General features: G+C 45.3%; 1 long non-coding RNA gene across 1 annotated transcript in view; it reads right to left on the reverse strand.

The window, feature by feature from the left end:
- LOC137167388 (uncharacterized) overlaps window positions 1–18,739 on the reverse strand; it is a 49,311-nt gene that overhangs the window by 10,300 nt on the left and 20,272 nt on the right. Inside the window, exon 3 of the long non-coding RNA XR_010924105.1 lies at window positions 12,577–12,682. This is a non-coding gene — a long non-coding RNA (uncharacterized lncRNA). The remainder of the gene's footprint in view (window positions 1–12,576; window positions 12,683–18,739) is intronic.

Genomic DNA, 18,739 nt, shown 5'->3' on the forward strand with positions numbered 1-18,739 from the left:
GTTTGTACACAGCGGTCATTAGGGATTCATTCCGTTTCCCTGGCAGCAGGCATTAGTCTAGCTTTTCTCTCTCTCCGGCTCCCTTTATTTTTAGTGTCTTATTTACAATTTGACAGAGTAACAGTATCTCTTGCAAACTACTCCAGCGGCTTTAATCGGGGGAATAATGGGGCCTGTCGGGAGCTGAATAGAGTTTAAGGGACAGATTGTTCCACCCTCACGCGGTGGGGGTAATTTATTTATGTGCGCACGTCAGGAGGAGAAAGGGACGGAGGGATCAGTATGCAGCGAGGACAGGGACAGAGCTGAATGGCTGCGGAGAAGGGAGAATTGAGTCAAACGCCCAACTCCCCCCCGCCCCCTTGTCAAATGACCTCCAGTGGCCATGAACTTGAGGGGCTGCAGAGACCCATTCCCAGGCCCTCTGGGCGTCACAGGGGCCAAGTTCCGTCTAGTCTATTGGGAGGTAGGCCTCAGGTTCCAGATGGGTCCGGCCGCAGCCATCACCCCCTCCCCAGCCGTTCTCCGCATAGCGACGGCTCAGGGAGCATGTCACATAGCAACGGTACAGTAGCAGGAGCGCAGCAGGGGTCTGGGAAGAGAGGCAGAGCCCTAAGAAAAATACAGGATGGGCCCAGACAATGGCGGTCTCTCATATCATAAATTACACGGCAGCTACGGAGCGGCACCCTGCCCCCCACTCTCTGATTCCGGCTGGCACCTAAGGCAGGGGGGTCCGGGCGCTCGGATGTTGGTGGCACGAATGTTTTCCAAAAAGAGAAATGCTTCTTTCTTTCTCCTACCGCCTCTTTCCCACCAAGTGGCCCCCTCCTTCCTCGACATTAGTGGGGGCCGTGGCTCCTTTCCCTGTTTTTCTCCTCCCAGCTCCGTCGCGTTCGCGGCTCTCTGCTCTCACTCCCTAGTGCAAGAAGAGCCCTGCTCAAGTCCCTGGGATCTCTCCAGCCATCTAACACAGGAATGGTTATGGTGGCCCCCGAAAGGTCCCAGGTCAGGCTCAGAGAGCCCCCTTGTGCTAGGTGCTGCACAAAACGCCTAGGGAGGGGTAGACTTGTCCTGTAGCACTCATAAGCCAATAATTTAAGACAGACAATGTGAGCGGCAAGATGGAGAGAAGGGAAAATAGTTACAGTTAGAGAGTCTTGCTGTGTGCATATCCATCCATTTAATAGCAGCGGCTGCTCTTTCTCTCCTCCCTCCCCCCGCCCCTCAACATCGCCCTTCTAGTTTTCCATCCTTCACTCCATCCATAGCACGGACCCACAACACCCATCCAAACGTAGCATCTATCAATCGCATTTTTATGGTCCCCGTCACCGAGCCATTGAACAAGTGAAGGTGGGATAATCGTGTCCCAGGAAAGAGGCTAAACTTTCTTGGTTTTCCCACATTCCTAGTATATAGTCATTTTTTTCCTTCTATTTCTCTCTTTTTTTTTGGTTGTTGTTCTGTGGGAAGAAAATACCTTGAGTAGGAGACAAGCCTTCTCAGAGAGGTGTGTGTCTTGTGTTTAAAGCTGGGTACAACTCAACTTCTCTGGTAAGGCTTTTGCTATCCAGGGTCTCGCAACTGAGAACAGTCATAACACGCTGCTTTCATCAACCCAGTTTCTTACCCTGGAGTCCTTCAGACACAGTGACCTCTTCCAGCACAGCTGCCTTGGTAAATTGAAGATGGCAAAGGTAGGTTCTGATATAAATTGGTACAAACCCAATGAGGGCCTTCTAGATTGGGATTAGGACTTTGAATTCAACCTAAAAATGAATGAGGAGCCCGTGGCTCCTTCAATGGCTTCCCAGCTGGTATATCATCAAATTTAATCTTCTTTTCACCACCACCAAAGTGTTGCCCCCTTCTTACTTTTCCTCTCTAGATAAGCTTTGCGTTGCTCCCCCCACCTTTGTTCCAGCAAGGCTACCAACCTCACCTGCCCATTAGTCAGATTTTGAAAGTCACTTTCCTGACTTGTTTCATGCAACTCTCTAAGCACTGCGTGACCTCTCAGCTCAGCCAGGAGGGCCCCTACTATGGCAAGGTGAAAATTTTCCTTCAAAACTGTTTATGGAAGGAAAACTAGGTTTCGACCAAAGACATTTTTAACAGACAGCATCCGCTTTTCCTGGGCAGTTTTTTTCCTGTCATAATCTTTCTGCCAAAAACCAGATTTCTTTTTTTCTATTATCGGCTGAACTCTTTCAGGCTTTGAGTTTTTGACTGAAATCTTTCGGTTTTCAGATGAAATCTTTCAGTTTTTTGAATTTTTGGATGGAAATTTTTGGGTTTCAAGTCTCTGGCTGAAAACTCAAAAATTTCCATGGAAAATGTTGGAGCATTTGTTGAAAGTTTCCATGAGATGGGAGGGGAAAAAAAATTCCAATCAGCTCTATCCCCTCCCCCATACACATTCAAGTCCCTCTTGAAGATCCATTATCTACTCCCTTGCCCCTAGGGAATCATGTTGACTTGGATCTGAATTGCCTGTTTGTCTTTCCCCGACCCCGAACCTCCATCTGCCAATCTGTCCATCCTCCGATTGTGAGCACCGCTGAGCAGAAATGGTGCGTTTTTGAGTGCCTGGAAAGCACCTAGCACACACTGAACGTGGCTGTAAGTAAAGAATATTGGCAGGACAGTTTGCAGGCACAGTGTACACTGCCGCTCTATAAATAATGCTAATAATATCAGTACAGAAATTCACTGCCTTGTCAACATCCAGACTCAGCTAAACATTGGATCCCACGATGGCAAAAATGCTTTAGTCCGTAACTGGACCAACGCCCTACCAGGATGTTATACAGCCGGCACGAGTGCCATAAATTCAAGTTAAATGTACAACCAGGATCCTAACAGCTTGTGGACATTAGAGTTCACATGCAAGTGTTGGTTGAATCAAGCAAAATGGCTCAACTGCATTCAGCTTCCCTGACATTCCTCTGCACACCCAATCTCGAATGGCGAAGGACTTCTTCATTGGCTGTTGCAGGTGGCGCAATGGATGGCAGCCTGAGCTTACACCGTGGCTCTGCTACTAAACCTACTGTCATTGTCAGCTGTTGGGGCTGGAATTGTTTCTTACTACATGTCTGAACAGCACCTAGCACAATAGGCCCCTGATCTCAGTTGAAGTCTCAAGATGCTACTGTAATGCGGGCGACTGAGAAGGATGAAGATCCTTGGGCAACTCACAGCGTTCGAAGGAGAAGATTCTATCTAAGGCACACATCACACCTTCCGTTCAGGTGGGCATTAGTCATTGCACATACTTCTAAGGTGCCCCTCAGCCTCGTATTTGGGTGCCATTTGTATTAATATATATTCCCCCTCCCCACCTCCCACAAATGGTGCCCAACCTTAAGAGCACCTGCAGTTTCCAGTGCTATCATTGGGAAGGGCTAATATTCAGTATTTTTCTGGTTTGGACTTCTTCTCCATTCACCACAGATCATCCAAAAGGACTCACACCAACTGAACTCCCAAAAGTAAAGAGCCCAAAACCCTGTGGATTCCCAAAACCCAGGCTGAAGGCAATCCTGGCTAAAAAGAGACAGCTCACATCACAAACCTAAGGGAAGACAAGACTCTGGCTAACTATCAGCCAGAGTGAATTCTAGAGCCACCTGCTTTCCATCCTGGGAACCAATAAATGAAGGACAGCTCCTCTCCCACACACACACCCCCACCTACCCCTTTTTGGACAACCTCAATAGTACATCCAGAACACCCTAAAAATGTGCAGGGACTCAGTAGGGTCATAGGATGCACAGAAAGTTTTGCAGTTGTCCCCTCTGTTCTCCCCTCCCACTACTTGGATCTTTGGATTGAACGCTAACACGTTCAGTGACATGAAAACTTACCTATGGACAGAACTGGCCTTAACGCTGACCTCAACCCACCGACTTTACTGGTGTGACTCCTGATGCAAACCGGCGTCAACTAGAGGAGAATCAGTGGAAGTGATCGAAAAATGCCAATGAAATTTTGACCAAAATCATCGTTTTGCTTTTAGAAGTTTCCAGGGTAAAACTTTCAATTCAGAAAAAAGGGGGAAAGAGAAAGAAACAAACTTGTTGGGTTTGCAAAACCGTTTTCAGTCTACCTTTTTGGCTTGTAGAAAACCAAATATTTTTACCAAAAAATTTTTTGGTCGGTTTGTCAATTAAAAACTGGACAATTTCAACCAAAAGTGATTTTTTTTTCTCTATTGATTTAAAAAAAAAAAAAAAAAAAAAAAGGCTTTTTTCCCCCCTCATGGAAATTTTTGTCAAAAAAAATTTCCACCAGCTCTAAAAATCAAGCATTGACTTCAGTGGAATTACTTGATTTATACTGGGCTATATCAGAGGAGAGTGTATAGTTCTTTCATTGTTTGAAAGGCACAGCTCAAATACCCTTCTTTCTTTTTATTTTAAATTCAATTTTGTGCCTTTATTCTGAGGTTTCTAGATTTGAATGACCCCATTTCTGTAGAAAAATCACTATTGAGCAGGAGTGAAAGACGGACTGGGGCAGTCGAATGGGAGTTAGCAACCAAAGTTTAGTGCCCTATTCTGAACAGATTCCCTGGGTGGTCTTAAGCAAACCACTTAGGGCTTGTCTACACATAAGAGTGCCTTAATCCAAAATGGATTAAGTCTTTTTCTGAAAAGCATTCATTCTGAAAAGTGTCCACACATGGTGTTATTCTGGAATAGCTAGTCTGCTTTTAATTCACTTTCAACCTTCTTCTGGAATAACTTTCATGTGTAGACAACCCCTTACGTCTGGGCTGACAGGTACTGTGAGGGGCTTGGATACTGAAGTAATAAGTACCCAAGATGGATCGAGGAATAAGGGGGCTCTCAATGACAAGCTGAGAGTACTACTCTTACACCCACCAGAACAAGTGAAGCCACGACCAGAACATTAACCAGTCAGGGGCACGGGTAAAGAGGGACAGTGGTCTTGTCAGGGAAACCCATTAACAATACCAACGTGTGGCACTTCCACAGCACCTTTGCTCTGCAAGTCTGCAAGGGCTTTACGAAGGCAAGCAAGCAGCGCTAAGCCCATTTTACAGAACAGGGAAGCTGAAGTCACTTCCCCACGGCCACAAGGCAATTTGATGTCCGTGCCAGGACTAGAACTCAGCTCTCTTGCTAGCAAGAATTGTGCTCTAGTTACACAGCTACACTGCCTCCACTCTGAGGAAGATTTTTTTTTTTGGTGGGTTGGTTTTTATCCCCTCCATCTCCCCATTTTGCCACTAAAAAAGGGAGAGGGAGAGAAGAAAGAAGAAATAAAAGGCAAAAGTCAAACACTGAAAGTTTTTCATTTTTGAGTTTCATAAAAAAAGTGTGGGGTGGAGTTGCCGGGAGAAAAACAATAGATTTTTTTTTAGAGGGGGGGTGGGGGGGAAGAGGCCATTTTTCAACCAAAAATTGTTTGAAAAATGTCAAACAGCTAGTGCTAGTTCTAGCCACGTGTGATTAACTAGCTTGGCATTATTTCCACCCGAAGAAAGGGCTCAGCATTTCCCAGACGTGCTCAGGGCCAGATTTCCAAGTGTTCAGCACACACAATTGGGACCCAATTTTCAAAGCAGAGCAGCACCCTGTATGCGGAGTTTTTCTGCAAATCTCTCCACCATTGGGGACGCAGAGTTCTTTTGAAAACACTTGGAGCAAAGCAGCAGTACAGCCAGGAATATTACCCAAGTCTCCTGGGTCCCACTCCTCTGCCATAGGAGCAAGATATATCCCTGAATCAATACTCTGCCCCCCCACAAGTACAACTAATTCTTCTGTACCAAGCACTGCAGAAACGTTGCCAATTAGCAAGCAGTTGTTATTGCACAGACAACAAGCCAAAAGGTAAGACGTTTTGAAGAAGCATTCCCTAGTGGTAAGAGCATAAGGCTAATGAGAGATAGAGAAGCAAAGGGTCTTATTCCACCTCGCTGACTCTGGCCCGCTTTGGGTCCGATTCTCATTTACACTCAGGTCGGTCTACACCTAAATCTTAGGGCAACCTAGCTAGGTCACTCTGAGGATGGTAGTTAAGTCGATCTAAGCTCTGGGACAGACACAGAAGAATTCTTCCGTCAACTTAGCGCCCGACTCTCAAGGGGGTGGATTTGCTCCACCACTGGGAAAGCCCTTTTCTGATGCTGTTGCAGGTGTCTACACTACAGCACTGCAGCTGTGCCGCTGTAACACTTGTAGCATAGACTTATAGCTTCAGATCCTTTCATACTTCTCTGGCAGGTGATTTATGGATGAACGGAAAGGAGGGTTTCGGTCCCAACGCTGAGCTCTCTTGCAGACACTCAGCTACAGAATTTGGTGTTTTAAGACTAAACCAGGACAGACGATGGCACAAAACTGGTTAAAAATGTCCTCCGGTCATGGAACAGCATGGATGGGAGAGAGAATTCCCTTTATTCCCCAATGCTGGATATTGCCCCATTCAGTCCTCCGCTCGCTCCCAATTGGTATGCTGGCACCTGTGTAAACGCACACATTGCAGCCTCTTATCCCCGACACTGCCTGTGGTTTCCCAGGCCGAGGACAGAGGACTTACACTTGAGGAGAACTGATCTGAACACCACCCCGTACAGTTCTCTCCACAGAGCACCGCGTATTAAACCCGGCTCGAATCCAGAGCTCCATGCGGCACACAAAATGGCTGCCCCCAACTTCGGCCGGAACAAGGAAGTGAAAGGAGAGTGGGTGACAAATCACGGTGCCTGAGCCCTCCCTGTCATGCTTCAATGAAGTCACTTTGTGGAGGAGGCGGCTCTGTGGCGTTCCCTTCGTCCCTGTTCACCCTGCAAAATGCTGTGGGCCCTTGACTCCTCTAGTCGTCCACGGGAACAGAGGGTGCTCAGAATTAGGAAATGCTAGACTGGATCAGGCCCATGGGTCCATCTCACCCAGTTCCCTGGCCCCCAAGGGTGGCCGGCGCCAGCTGCTTCGGGGGAAGGTGGAAGAAATTGAGAGCGGCAGTGTGGCCCCCTGGGCAGGCTACTAAACTACTCAGGAGACCTGGGTTCTGCTCTACACAGCCATGTTTGTGATCTTCGATGAGACATTCATCCTCTGTTTCTCCTCCCATCCTTTGCCTGTCTTGTCTACTGTATGCTCTTTGGGCAGGGAAAGTTTTGCACAACCGCACCCTGATTGTACCTAAAGCCTCTTGTTGCTACTGTATTAAAAATAATAAGTGGGCAGCTATGGAATCACCTGCCTAGTAATTAGAGGCTGCTTTACTCCCTGAAGAAAGAGAATTTATAATCCCTTCCCAATCACTGGGGACTTTTTAAATCATGCTATTGTAACTCTGTTACCCAGAGAAACATCTAGTTTTTGATGGTTTGTTTAACCCTGCTAAGCTGTTGGCATCAATAACATCATGTGGCAATAAGTTCTACAGGTTAATTGTGCTCTGTGCGAAAAGTCAGCATCTGAGCAGGACTTTATCAATCCTAGGCCTTTCCAGATGGTGTCAAATGGGCAAGAGGACATGACAGTCATCCTGGGGATCTGCGGAAAAAATCTCTGCTCTCATTTATAGTAGACATTTGGTTTCTCCAAGTCCTTACACAGGGAGAAGATTTTTGATAGACGAGGGCTCTTTAACTTAGCAGGCAAAGGCATAATACAATCCAATAGCTGGAAGCTGAAGCTAAGTCCATTCAGGCTAGGAATAAGGTGCAAACTGTTAAAGGGAAGATAATTAACCACTGGAACAAGTTCCCAGAGGACATGGTAGATTCTCCATCATTTGAAGTCTTCACGTCTACACTGGGCATCTTTCCAAAAGCACCTTGTGTTTAGCTAGAGCATGCTCTGGGCTTCATTGCTAGGTATTACTAGGTGAAAAATTCTCTGCCCTGTGCTACTTTGGCAGTCAGCCTAGATGACCGAAGTATTCCCGTCTGGGCTTTAAAAGTCTATAAAATCTGATACCAAAGAAATGCTGTCCTCAACTTTTATCTTGATTGACTAATAATCCTTTACCCTTCCAGAACTAGAGCCCTCGGAGATGTTACTACGCTCACTTCACAGATGGGGAAACTGAGGTACAGATCGGTGAAGTGAATTCACCCAGGGCACAGAGAAAGTCTGTGGCAAAGTCAGGAAAAGAACCTTGCCTTCCTGACACTTAGTCCTTGGCATTAAACGCGAGGACACGTTTCCTCTCCAGCTGGTATGAAAACATCTGTGTCGGATGATTTTCTTCTAGCCAATAGCAAGCAACTTAAGGCTCCATCAGTACAGAGAGCTGGACAGCTCCTCGGCTGCTCTAGATTGGCATAACTTCATCGACTTCAATAGGGCTATGTTGATTTACAACGGAGGATACGGCTCAGTATTTATGTGCAGTCGGACAGGTCTTCTCTGACGTCTAAACCTAATATTACGTACAACGGGAAACCCAGAATTTCCTCCTTTGACTTGCCCTGCAGGCAGGTTTATATCCTGTGGAAGGGGACTAACCCCAGTGAATTGTCCTCTCTCAGCTGGCAGAATGTTAATGAGCAGATTTCACATTCTGAGTAAAGTCAGGGAATCTGCAATTATTCATTGGTGAATTTCATAGCTTTTAAGGCCAGAAGGGACCATTGTGATCATCTTGAGACAGTTAAGATCAGCTCATTTACTCCCCAGCTTTGCTCCACCATAGTCAATAGTCAACGTTTTTGGTCTTCATTGGTCAAGGAAAAAATCACAAGGTGTCATGTCTATTCCCTGAATGGAGGGGTGTAATCTCTCAGTTGAGTTAATGTGTAAATTTTCACAAAAAGTGAATTAAAAATTCACATCCTTGCTAGTGGTGGAGCATATGAGCTGGAAACTGGATTCCCACAAGCACATTGCATGTGTGTTTGTGGAAAGTGAACAAAACTAGGGGCATAAAAAAAAAAAAAGAAGTCCAGTCAAAGCCCTGATTCTTGCCTCAGTTTAAATCTGGTTTATATCAATTTAGCTTGCACCTGTGGTGTAAGCTAAACTGATATAAACTAGGTTTAAACAGATTTAAAAGATTTCCACACACAAAATGGTGCCAGTTTAACTATATTGGTTTAAAGTAACACCTTTAATTAAGGTGCAGCAACGCCATGCGTTAGACCAGGCCTTAGAATGTAATCTCTTTGGGGCAGGGGCTTCTCTTATTACTTGTATGTGTGATGCCTGCCATCTTGGCCAACACACCAATGTTTGAACAGGGACCTCCAGAGTGGAAAACATGCTCTACTATACCGTGAGCTGAAGAGCCAGGTCTCTTTTGCTGGCGACTGTAATAACTCATAACTTCTGTGGCCTGGTACAAAGGGGGAACCTATAACAGCCTCTCACCAGCGGCTTACATATCTCCAGCACTCCATACAAATGCCCCAACTAAGGTCAGGGCCTCATTAGGCGCTACCCTAATTCTAATAAAATAACAAATGGTGAACTGACTCCAAGATGAGGTCTTCCACCTTTCCAGAAACAGACAAATGAGATGCTGTCCCCCCTAACAAGGACATAGTGTCACCTGTTCACCATGACACTGCACAATTCACCTGTGGAACTCATGGTCATGGGAGTTCATTGACAGAGCCTTCCAAATCTGCAGAGATTCACTTTACATCCACACTTTACATTTTTGTGCCTCAGATGCGGATACAAATTTCATATCTGCGCAGGGATCGAATCATTGAGGCTAAGAGCTTGGACCTGCAAGCAGGGTGTTAGGGGCAGGGATTGTCTGGTGGCAAACCAGTCAGACTAAAGCACGTTCATTCAGTCCACCTCAAAGCTGACCCACATGAGAACATACACAGACATTTTTAAAAAATTCCCCTATAGACTGGTAGTACCTCCAGCTTTGCATTTCATTTCTACACTGCCTGGGCCCAACCGTAGCATAGCACCGAAGGATTACACCAGATGAGGAGTTGGGCCCCGTGTATCTCTCTATCCCAATGAGATAGGAAAGAGATGACAATTGACAGAGAGAACTTCAGTGAGATAGACTTGGGGGGCGGGGCGGGGCGAGAGGGGGGTGGAAATCTCACACACACACACACACACACACACACACACACACACACACACACACACACACACTTAAGGGTACAATGAGTGTCTATTCTCCCAATCACAAGAGCTAATCCTCTTCGGTTTTAATTGGCATTTGGGCTAAGCTGATTTAAACCTCTTCACCTTGGGTTGTTTCTTCTTTTTCTTTCCCCCCCCTTTTTTTGGGGGGGGGGGCCCAAATAACAACCCTGTTACCACCGAGTCCCCAGGACACTGGCATCTTTGTGTGAGGGAGAGAAAAGAGGAAAGAAGGGGGGCAGGAGGGAGGGGGGAGAACCAAGCTGAACCGACTCTAAAACAATGAGGAGTTTGTGAATCAAGCTAGGCCGCTGGCAAAGAACCTGCGTCAGCTGTGCCTCATTAATAAAAGCACTGTCTATGGGTCAGATCCAGACTTCAGTCCATTCCCATCTTTCTTTCCCTTCCCACTCCAACCCCTCCCTCCCAACCTTTTTCTGAGGTCAAACTTTAAAGAGCCTGTCAGCTGAAGGACAATCCGCTATTGTGGGAAGCGTTTCCACTGTCACCCACAGATTTCATTTCTTTTGGGCTGGAAACACCTGCTCCAGCATACCCTTGCAGCCAGAGAGAAAAAGCACGCCTGCCTAGAACCATCCTTGTGTCAACCGACCGCTCACCATTCTTGTGCATCTTTCACCACACGTGCAGATCGATCTATCGCCACACGCCCACATGGTTCTATCACCACAGGTCCATACCTATCTCTTGCTCTGTGTGCTTTACCATCTAGAGATCACTCTATGGTCAGGTGCATTTACCTAATATCTATTCTGTTCCATGCCTAGTCCTACCTGAAGTCATTTATACGCACTCCAGCCGTGTAGAATCAGATACCTCTCTGTAGTACCTCTGACATGGAAACCTTTGGGCCTGATTCTCATTTATATACTAAGGCTACTTTATACCACTGTGCAATGCAAAGGAGCCTTGAAGTAGTACAAATTGTGCTTTACACTAGCTTTAATGCCTTTTTATGCTGCCAGAGAGGTGTAAATGAGAATTAAGGTCCCTTATTTCTTCAAAAAGTGAAAGAGTGATTATTTCTGTACGCAGCATTTGCTGCCAGACATATGGACAATAGACAGACAAGTAGATGCCAACTCTCCTAATGCAAGAGTCGTTATATTCTGAGGTATTTCTTAAAGCTCCTGGAGTTATGTTATTTTGAGAGAATCTTAGCTTTCATATTTTAAAAAAAAGTAAGTTTCTAGCCCATACGGTTGTGGAGAAAAGCTTGGAAATGTGAAGTAAGTGTGCCCTAAAGGTATAGAAACCAGAAAGCAAAGCAAAAGACAAACACACACAATTATTTTTAAAAAGCCTCCTGCTTTCCAATACAATCTCTCCTCGTTCTTCGAGCGCTGGGGTTTGACAATACTGAAATATTTGACACACGCAAGGTGGAATGGGAAAAGAGATACAGAACAGAAGTCCAAAGGCACACGGTCAGGGCCATATCAGAGCCAGGAGGAGAATTCAGTTCTTTTAATGCCCAGTCCAGCACCTGGGCCTCTGGCCTCTTGACTATCACCTGTACCCATTTTGCAGATGGGTAAGCTTAGACACAGTTGGCCTGATTCTCATCCTTTGGCAGTGGATGGATGGTCTGGTGGTTAGAGAAACAGCCTAAGACATGGGAGACTGACACAACAGGGAACTGAACGCAGCTCTCCCTCGATGACCTCGGGCAAATCACTTTCTGTGCCTCAGTTTTGCATCTGTACAATGGGAATAATAACTCTTCACTACCTTACGCACACTGAAAATTGCGAGGCTCTCAGTTATGATGGTGATGGAAGGCGATATATATACACCTTAGATATCTAGAAGACAGCTAAAAGGACCTTTAAATGGTTGGAAATTAGTTATGTCCACTTCAAGGCCCCTTCACACTGGGGCCTGGGTATAAATAAGAATCTGGCACAGAAAGATGGAATGACTTGTCCAAGGTCACAAAGTGAGTGAATGGCGGGGGGTGGGGGAAACAGAACGGGGGGTATCTAATCCTTGCTCTAACCCCTAGACACACTTCTTCCCTCCACCATGATATAGGGAAGCTTGGATTATTACCCTGCGGTCTCATGCCTGGTCCATAGACACACACCGGGGGGGGGAACCAGGGCCGGATTTAGAGCCAAGCAACCGCTTAGGGTGCCAGGTTTGGGGGGGGAGAGAGGAGCGCCGGGCTCAGGGTACTGTTTTTGTTGCTAGCAACAAAAGAGAAAAAAAAGTATCATCTTATATGACAGGAATAAATCATGCATACAAATCATCCACCAAAGTCGTGAAATGGGCTACAAATGCAATTAAAAACAAGGTATTCCTTGCCTGGGGCACCATTTAGTCTAGGGCTGGCCGTGGGGTCGATTCACCCCCACTACACTAGGACTGCATGCCTGTGTTTCCCCAAAAACAAAACTTGCCCCAGTTATGGGAGTGGATAGAACCCTTTTCAAATAAGTCCACTTACCTGGGAATTTCTAGTGAACATTCACAGGGTCCCAAGAGTCTCCATCCAGAGAGAAGGTGGCATGGCATGAATAGAATATGACCTTAAAAGACATCCATGCTAGACCCTAAGAGAGAAAGAAAGGAAGCCTTTTTTGTATTAAACAGCAATAGACTCTCCCATAGCTGGATAACCTTCTCCTCCTGCTTTTTCCAGCAGGAACCAAGAGAGGAAGATAGAGGTCAGTTTGTGAATGGGCCTTTCCCTCCATTACCTCATTTGTGGTTGTTTCCAGAATTGAGTCCTAGTAGAAAAGATCATGCAGGTTTTCAATAGAGAAGCCCACAAGCAGAGCTGGGGGAAGAGAGAGAAACCCATATCCCAGAATAGCCAATAGCCTGGTGTCTAGACAATCCACTGGGAGGTGGAAGATCCTGGTTTAAATCTCTGATTTGGACCAGGGGATTTGAACCCAGGTCTGTCTCTCTGGTTTTGATCAGAAATTCCATCCTGGATCTGAGAAACCTTGCCTGACAAAAGTTTTGTTGAAATGGATACATTCTCGGGAAAATTTTGGTCTGAGCAAATTGACATTTTCCAGTGAAAAATGGTTTCATCTGAAAATTCCCAGCCAGCTCTACTCACAAGCTTGTTTTCACTTGAGATGATGTAGCAACTTGGATAAAAAGTATAAAGGGCCCAAAAATGGGTGTCATTTACACCTAGGCTCACTTTAAGGCCCCTTTACACTATCAGCATGATGCAAAGACCTTAGTGTAAATGAGAAGCAGACTGAAAATATTTAATTTAAGTCACTAGAGAAAAAAAACCATTAACACAGGCCTTACGCACATGGGCCTAGTTCTCCACTGCCCTACTCATTGTACAGTCATTTACAGCAGTGCAAAATGGGAACAATAAACTAACCCATTTTACACCATCTTTGCATAGGGGGACAAAAGACACCAGGAGTTTATATTTGCCAGGCTAATATTATAGAGCCTTGTAGCTCATCTGCAAAGTTTGTGAAATGCAGTCAATATCAGAGTGGTTTTGATTGGATGTTCAGGCCCAAGTGTTTTGATACTATAATGAACGGCGCTATAGAAAAAATTTAAACTGGATAGAGACAATACCACGTGACCCGTTTTCTGACTGCAAAAGTGTAACGGTTAGAACAGACTTTCAGATGCAAATACTCATGATTACAGTATTACCAACTCCAAAATATCAAGAGTCATAGGGTTTTTTTGAGGCTTGAAGACTGACTTTAAAATCATCAGATTTAAAAAAAAATAATAATAAATTTGGGGATTCGTTATTTGCCCTCTGGTTTTTGGGCTTTTCTCTAACTAGGGGGGCTAGAAATTTACTTTTAAAAAGTTCAAATTCTCTCCTGATCACATGACTCTAGGAGCAGGGGCTTAAGAAAAAAAAATCAGCAAATGTTGCAAGTCACCACCACAGTTGGCAATACCATGATTACGCATTTGAAATTCACCACCCACAAATATTTGACAGATAAAACAGGCTCCTTGAGCAAAGATTCCAGCCCAAAATATCATGGACTGGAAATATTCAGGGGAAGCAAATGAACTCTCACTTTATGCCACTCTGGCAGCATAGCTGGGCCTTAATGAGGCCTTAGTGTGAACAGGAATCAAGCTGCCTAGCTGGAATTTTCAGAAGGGACCTGCAACCACAACCGGGGCAGGTTTTTCAAAGAACTCAGCTCCCATTTAGTGAGTAGATTTTCAAAAGCACTCAGCACATTGGGCCCTCCTCTGTAGGTGCCGAGGGTTTGAAAATCTGGTCCCACTTATCTAGCCCTGTCCCTCCCCAATCACTATAGTACCCGAGCAATTAGTGAAATTATCCTCCACACCCCAGCGAGGAAGTGTAATCCCTATTTTACAGACGCCGATCACAAAGCATGGGAGAGCTGGTGGGAATAAAGCACCCTCAGTGGCATGGCTCCAGCTCTGGAATGAACTTCCAGAGTAGATTAGATTAATCTGGAGTCTGACCTCCTTTAGGAAACATAGCCAAAACCTTCCTGCTTGATCAACCTTCTGTACTAGAACCACAACAACATTCACAACATAAGCCACTTCCTTCTCTTCTTCCCCACCAAAAACCAACATCCTTCTCCAAAGCAGAGCTTTCTACAACCTGACAAGGGAGAAGTCTCAGAGACGCCACAAAGCCCACGGAGTACTTCACCGCTGCTGATCTCTTTCACATGGCAGGCACTCGGATAGTCTGGGGATGGGCATGGGCCAACACCCCAAAAGGTTAACAAGAGGACACGAGTGGCTTACTCAAGGTCACACAGCGAGTCTGTGACGGAACCCGGTGCCCAAGTTCCAGTCCTGGGTTTTTACCATGAAGACCATCATTTCTCTCTTAGGAGCTTCTGCAACGCGCTCCCGTAGACGTCAATGGGCACTGGACGACAGCCTGGGAACATCACACTGTAGCCCCCCAATGCTGGGGAAGGGCAACAACCAGCAGCCACGGTGCTAGTACTGATCCCCTCTTTCCACCAAAAGGTGGACACCGCCTAGTTCCCACCACATTAGCAACACAGCCATTCGCCCATCATCTTCCCAGCTTTGCAGGGCCTCTTCTTCCTGCTTCTGTAGCCGGAGAGGACCCAGGAACGGGGATCAGAACGCTTTGGTCTTTGCAGCTGCCTACGCACGGTGCATCGTAGTTTATTTAGTGCTGTTTCAGATCAGAAAGCGTCTGGTTTCTCTTATAGCAAATTACTTGCCAATGTTGTTGTAAAATGTGGAGCCAGATCCTTGACTGTTGTTGACGGGAATGCTACATTGACTTCAGCAAAGTCAAGCTCATTTGCATTATCTGGGCCACACCATTTGGGACCATTACCCTGTCACTTTTATGAGAGGCTTCATTTGCTTATAAGTGCTAGCAAACTCCCTTTCTTCATGTTAAATAGCACCGTAAGCCATCAGTAATTCCTCCAAAATCAAATGGGGCTATTCAATGGAAGTAAGGGGCTCCCAATCGGACCCAGACAGAAGGAAGCAAGGTCACACGGTGAATCAATGGCTGTGCTGGGAACAGAACCCACGAGGCTTGACTGCTAGGCTTGCCGTGCTCTCACCATTAGGTAACGCTACCAAAGAGCTCACAGTACTCTGCATAGGAATGGGAGGAACATCTCCCTGCATGGACTAAGGTTACAAGTAAAAGTAGCGAGAAAGGGGCTAAGTGGATCCTGCTAAGCTAAAATAACTAAGAGCCTTAGCACATTTTTTCAAGCTTTAGGCTTATCCATCCTTGGATAAGCGAGTTGGCAGTCAAAGACGGACACACAGCTGCCTGCCCTTTAGAAGTGGGGCTATAATACCTAACTGGGTGAAAGAGTCCGACACAGTTTGGGCCCCAAATTATTATTGGCCTGAATTCTCATTTACACGAAGGCCTCCTAATGCTGCTCTGCTCATGTAAGGGGCCTTAAAGTGAGTATAATTGTCATTTACTCCTACTTTAGAGCCCCTTCTCTCTGCCAGAGTAGTATAGGGAGGCCTTGACTTAAGTGAGAATCAGGCCGTCTCTGGTTAATTGTGTTGCCGTAGTACTCAAAGGCCTCGTTGTGCTAGGCGCTGTATATGCACATAACAAAAAGGTGGCCACTTGTCACAAAGAGCTTACAGTCGCTGTTGTACCTACCTGTCATCCCTCTTCAAAGGGACAGGGTCAGCACAAGGGAACAGGGAGACAATCGGGTTTTTATTTCAAATCACTTTTGGGGGTAGGGACTGTCATTTTGCTCTGTTTGTACAGCGCCTAGCGTAACAGGGTCCTAGTCCATGTATGGGGCTTCTTGGCTTTACAGTAGTACCAAGAAAGAAAGGAAAAGGAAAGAAAAACTTTACCAAACCCCAAGAAGAATGTTTCCTGGTCAAAAGAGAGGGATTCACATCACGATGCTGATCTTGCCCTGCAGCATTACCAGCCAAACCCAAGCGCCTTGTGCTATGCCATAAGAATGACTGGGAAATAGACCAGAAACAGGAAATTAATCTGAACAGGGCCCAGATTGTGCAAAGTGCATGCTGGACTTTAAGCCCCGCGCACTGAAACTAGCAGGGCTCCTCAGAAGTTTAAAGCGAAGCACATGAGTCTTTGCACAATCAGAGTCTTAGGTTAGACTGGCTTCCTGACCCGTCACATGAGGGGAAAAGCGATTGAGACTTTCCATAATCATTTCAGTTTCAATAATCTCCAGTGTACTTGTGCGTATTTCACTGGGCACCCTCACATCTGCGTGTATAGGATAACACTGAATCAGTATCTCCAGTACCAAGGGTTACAAGATGAACCTCTTTAGTAATTGCTGACAAAACGCTGGCTTCCCAGAGGTCTCCTGACCTGCCTATCTAAAGCTTCAGTAAAGGATCTACATTTTAAATAGAATGAGAAATTAGTGTCTTTGTTAATTGTTAGCGGATAGGCTTTGTATTGCACATTATTGGAAAATGTGACACGCACACCCCCACACGCACCCCTACTATGGAACTGTGGTATAGTAAAATATGGATTGTCTGTTTGTACGTACTTGGTGCGAAAACTTTACCATTACAAGAGAAGCACACAAAAAAAGGAGTAAAAGTATTTAGAAATTTGGTCACCCTATTTTAGTATACTCAGAGGAGGAGGGCTCCCCAGTCAGCAAGTGTATATTAATTTGATCCTGAATGAGTAATCTATAATGTAGCATATTAATGGTTTATTGTAACTTTGCTTTAATAAAAAGTTGGGTTTGGTTTTTTTTAAAATCAGTCAGAAACCTCCCCCCAAATATCTTAAAAATCATCTGATGTTTTTCAATTTCAAACCAAATAATTTTGGGGTTCGTTTTATACAACTTCTAGTTTTTGAGCCTTTAGGGTGCATGTTTTCAAACTTTGCTCTGCAACCATAAGAGCTGGAAACTTGCTTTAAAAAAAAAAAAAAAATAGTAGGAGGGAGTCTGACCTAATCACAGGACTCCAGCAGCCGAGGCCTTTAAGAAAAAACACCGAATATGGTGAGACTCCTGTTACAAGCATGAGAATTGGCAACACTAAGGTCTTATGTCATACAGGCGGCTTTCGCTCTCATACGTGACAGAGAACAATGCCTATGACCTAACACAGTAAGATTTTATATACAAATATATAAGATCTCCTTCCATTGTCCTTTAAACCAGCAAAGCAGGTATAACACACCACCATTCTCTGGGAGTGTTTCACACTCATCTTGCACTGATGTAAATGACAATCCAAGGTGAAGGGCAAAAGAGAATTAGGCCCAGAGAGGTTTTTACTCATGGAAAAAATAAATATTATGTATTTATCCTACTGTTAATATTCTACAGTCCATAAAAAATGATAAAGGTGAATAAACAATCTCACATAGTTACAAAGAAAATTCTATTGTTAAGTGTTAAAACAAGTGATATCATCTGTTCTGTACGGAGTTTTTGTTTGTTTGTTTGTTTTAATGTTAACATACATTTGTATCCAACCCCATTGCAAATAGTGTGTAAGGAGATAGGGAGAATTAATTCAGGCTCTGTCTTCACTGCACAAAAGAAGTGCATTTTTGACACCGCCATAACTATCGCACTGGGCAGTGTGTACCTTGACGTGGTTAGGCGAGGTCAACTTTACATCTCCTGCCCTGGGTTCCCTCGAGGTCACAGACTACAGCGCCTTGCCTGCACTAGCATTTTATCTCAAAGTCAACAACAACACACTCTTTCCTGCAGCGAAGTCATAGCTGCGGACCGGCTGCATATCAAGCCATGAGGAATTCTGCCACGGCTCCCTCAGTGGGGTGAATAACACAGCCACTTTGACACGCAGTATGCTACCAAGCATATCACTCATTACCTGTGAGGAGGGTCGGCCATTTTAGAGATGCCGGCTGCCTAAGATGGTGGATTTCATCCTTTTCCTTTCTGTGATAGTCTTTTTTATTTCCCCCTCTCCCCATGCACACATAAGCAATGAATGTGTGTGTGGGGGGGGGGGAGGGGGGGATCTCAGCATTTGTGGTGGGGAGGGGGGGGGGGGAGAATAGATCAGTGAAACAAACAATTTTTAAAAGGACGTAGTTCGGTTCAGAAAGGCCTATCTGCCTTTGGCTTTTGTGTATCCTGCGGAAG

This window comes from Emydura macquarii, unplaced genomic scaffold, assembly GCF_026122565.2.
Source record: "Emydura macquarii macquarii isolate MOO-44397 ecotype Brisbane River unplaced genomic scaffold, CSIRO-AGI_Emac_v2 contig_2924, whole genome shotgun sequence".
NCBI lineage: Eukaryota > Metazoa > Chordata > Testudines > Chelidae > Emydura > Emydura macquarii.